This window comes from Panthera onca, chromosome C1 (assembly GCF_046562875.1).
Source record: "Panthera onca isolate mPanOnc1 chromosome C1, mPanOnc1 haplotype 2, whole genome shotgun sequence".
In the NCBI taxonomy this organism is placed as follows: domain Eukaryota; kingdom Metazoa; phylum Chordata; class Mammalia; order Carnivora; family Felidae; genus Panthera; species Panthera onca.
This window is the reverse complement of record NC_138346.1, coordinates 126865931-126869755: the sequence shown is the minus strand read 5'-3', so window position 1 is coordinate 126869755 and position 3825 is coordinate 126865931. Positions and strand designations below refer to the sequence as shown.

General features: G+C 51.1%; 1 pseudogene; it reads left to right on the top strand.

The window, feature by feature from the left end:
* The first annotated feature begins 865 nt into the window (after positions 1 to 865).
* LOC132675610 (beta-1,3-galactosyltransferase 6-like) lies at positions 866 to 2570 on the top strand (annotated as a pseudogene).
* The last annotated feature ends 1255 nt before the right edge of the window (positions 2571 to 3825 follow it).

The following is a 3825-nucleotide window of genomic DNA, read 5'->3' as shown; positions in this document are numbered from 1 at the left end:
TAGGTTTTTGTAAGTAAGACTCATTTTCTCACCTCCTGCTTCCAAAACTAGATTCCTGAGAAAGAGATTTATTTTAAATAATTGGCTCACCTGGCAAGAATCTGTGTATTTTCAGCCCACTTTTTCAAACTCTAAACTTGTTCCTCAAAAGTGTCTTGGAGAACACTTTAGGAACAGTCAAGTAAGGACTTCTGAATATCCACTCTGAGAGGGGTGTGGTGGGGCGGGGGTGGGGGGGGTGGGGGGAGAGAACAGTGGCAAAATGGTCAACGTCAACTTTTTCTAAACTTTGGAAATTACCCAAGGCTTCAAGAAGCTGGAGAGCATTTCTTCAAGAACAACAAGTGAATCTCAGTAAGAACTGTGAGCTCTGAGGATGCTCTTTCCTAGTCACCTCCACAGATCAGTGGTAGTCTTAAAACTTAGAGGCCTAAGAGCAAGAGCAATTAAAGAGAAGGGGAGGGGGGGGGAGGGGGAAGGGAGAAAAAGAAAGAAAGGAAAGGAAAGGAAAGGAAAGGGAAAAGGAAAGAAACCCCAGTGTAGTAGGTACTGAAGGGACAATTGTTTGGGAAGTTTCCAAAAAAGCCCACCAGAGAACTGTCACTGTTTGACCTGTCTGGAAGCTTCCTGGAAATGCCCATTCACCAGCTTTGAACTGACTGAGAGTTCACACAGAGAGGAAACATCTGGCTGTTAGTCAAAAATAAATAACAGCGATTGTGTCAAATTGCAGCTGCCTCAGGCAGAAACACTAGGAAGGGCTAGAAAGATGGCCAAGAAAATTATATCGGAAAATCCAGGGAATCGATGTGCACAAATGGTTACACGTAGAGGTCTAGAGGGCAGAACACACATGCAAGCAGACATGGAAGCTCAGGAAGACAATGTAAAAGACCCTAATCTCTCACAAGCAGGAAATGAAGGCTAAGAAAGAACTATAAACCACCAGAGCACCAAGGGCATGCTGCAACATGTACACAGAGCCTCTTTTCAAATGGGGACGATTCATTGCTTTAAGGCATTGTTTTGAAGTTGTTGTTTTTTTTTTTTTTAATTTTTTTTAATGTTTATTTTTATTTTTGAGAGAGGGCAAGAGCACAAGCAGGGCAGCGAGAGAGGGAGACACAGAATCCGAAGCAGGCTCCAGGCTCTGAGCTGTCAGCACAAAGCTTGATGCCGGGCTCCAACTCACAAACCGCAAGATCATGACCTGAGTCAAAGTCAGACGCTTAACCAACTGAGCCACCCAGGTGGCCCGGCACTGCTTTGAAGTTTCTGCCAATCACTAGTTGACTATGAAGTTGACCAAAAATATTGTTGGCTCCACACTAGACAGAATAGGGAATGCATTGTATTGATCCAGATAAGTAATCAAACAGCAAACTAACAAGCTTTTGGAAGTGGGGGGGGGGGGGGGGGTGGGGAGGAGAGGGGAAGGCTGATTTCTAGAGTCCCTACATTATATTATGTAAAATAACTAGTTTTTGCCCTGGCCCTCAGCCTCCACTGCCAGCAGATTCTGCCTGTGCCGCTGGGTCAGGGCCTCTGGCATGTCCCAGGGGAGTGTCCTGAAGCTACTATACCACACCTGGTGGCACTAGACAGTGTTGGGCCTGGGTGGCCTGGTGCTCTGCAGTGCCGGACTTCTCTACCTGGCCTGCTGTGCAGCTCTTGGCCCTAGCCTGCCAGAGGCCGCAGCCCTCCTCCCGCTGGGCCAGCACGGGCCACCACCCTCCTGGCGGTACCGTTGGCCCGTGTGCCGTGGGCGGCCGCACGGCACTGTGTGGTGCACCACACAAAGGAGGCGGCCACACGGCCCAGCAGCCAGGGTGACATGCGGGCACATTCTGCCAGTGGGCACAGGCAGCCTGAGCGCCGAGGAGCGGCTAGCCCTGGCACGCGAGCAGGCACAGCACGGTGACCTGCTGCTCCCCGTGCTGCACCACGTGTGCGAGAACCTCACGGCCAAGGTACCGGCCACGCTGGTCTGGCTGGAGGGCACATGGCCTTTGCGTTCATACTAAAGGCGGATGCCGACGCGTTTGCGGGGCTGGGCGAGCTGCTGGCAGAGCTGCGCACACGTGACCCCAGGCACGGTCACCGTCTCAGCTGGGGCTTCCTTTTAGGCCGCGGCAGCGCCAAGCCTCGGCGCCACTGCCACAAAGCCATCTGACAGCTCTGTGACTACTACCTGCCGTACACGCCGAGCAGTGGCTCTGCGCTCTCAGCGGACCTGGTGCACTACCTGTGCCGCAGCTTGAGCACTTGCACACGTGGCACAGCGAGGAGGTGTCCCTGGGCGCCTGGCCGGCGTCGATGGGTGGCCGGCGTCGATGGGTGTCCGGCGCGAGTACGACCCCTGCTTCCACACCGAGTCGAAGTCCAGCGGCTGTAGCGACCTGTACCCAGTGACACACAAGCTGAGCCTGGAGAACATGCTGGAGAAGCGCAAGGCCCTGATGGGAGAGGACCACCTGTGCAAGCAGGACATGCAGCTGTGCCTTTCCTACGTCTTCCACTGGTGGGCGCCTCCCCCACAATGCTGTCAGAGTAAGGAGGGCCTCCCCTGAGCTGCAGCCTAGCTGACCTGCCACAGTCACAACAGCACTGTTGGGAGCCAGGACAGATGCTTTGGGAGGTGGCTGGCACAGCCAGTCATTCAGGGGCCGGTGGGGCAGATGATGAGTGGCCTCCCACTGGCCTCGCATGGACAAAGCTGGCAGGTTCTGGCTAGTGGTTCAAAATGAGTCCAGCCCCCAGGAGACCTGGTTTATTCAGCGCCAAATGGGGTTTTCAGGCAGAAGCCAAGCAGCAGTGGGCAGCTCCTGGATCCCAACTCTGGTGGGCACCCTGGGCTGTGCACCCCAGTGGCCACCATGGGGCCTCACTCAAAGAGCATCTTGTTCGGGGTCTGGGAGACCCATGGTACTTGCCAGGACAACACATGATGTCCAGGTACAAATGCTTGTCGCTGGATTTCAGGCAGTGTTGGCCTAGACTGGGAAGATGTCCGGTTTGGGGTGTGATGGCAGACAGCAGGGGCTTGTAGCCCCACCTCAGCCTGTCCGCTTGCTGTTCTCTCCCAAGGTAGGGGCAAGCAGCCAGAGGCTGGAGCTGACAGGCGCTTGCAGACCCTGACCCCAAAGAAAGAATCTGGACTTGTTCAGGGGTGGGGACTGTGTCATTTCCTACATCCTGTGTCATTTCCTACATCCTAGGAAATCCCTGCACCAAGAGCTGTGGCTGCAGGGAAATGACCCTTGGACCCTTACATGTTGCAACTTAGCTCTGTGTTGCACTCCAATGGCGTTTATCAAAATTGCTATAGATTTACTGCATTAGGTTACCTTCTTTAATGTGTCATGTTGGTATCTTTTGTCATGTGTAAGTTTAAAATTTAACTTGTGTTATGTTACTTAGCTTCAATGGTATTTTGGTCTGTGTTGCTCTAGAGTGAATTTGTGACAAATGTAATTCAGGGCTAGCCTGTGACTTATTTATAAATAATGTAAATTTGTGTGGATGAGGGTTTAAGTTGGGAATGTATGGGTCTCAGTATTTTTAAAATTATTTAAGGGCAAATTTTTCTTCAGAACGTGTAATTTGTGGATTAATCCGTTTTTACAACTTGCGTTGTAGAGCCATTGCTGCATGTGTATTTAAATGTGGAAGAATTCTAAAACTGTCAAAAAATAAAATAACTAGTTTTTAACAAAAATTATGAATCATGCAAAGAAAGAAGAAAGTATGGTCCACACAAAACAAAACAGTCACTAGATACTGTTCCCAAGGAGCTCAAATGTTGGAATTACATGATAAAAACTT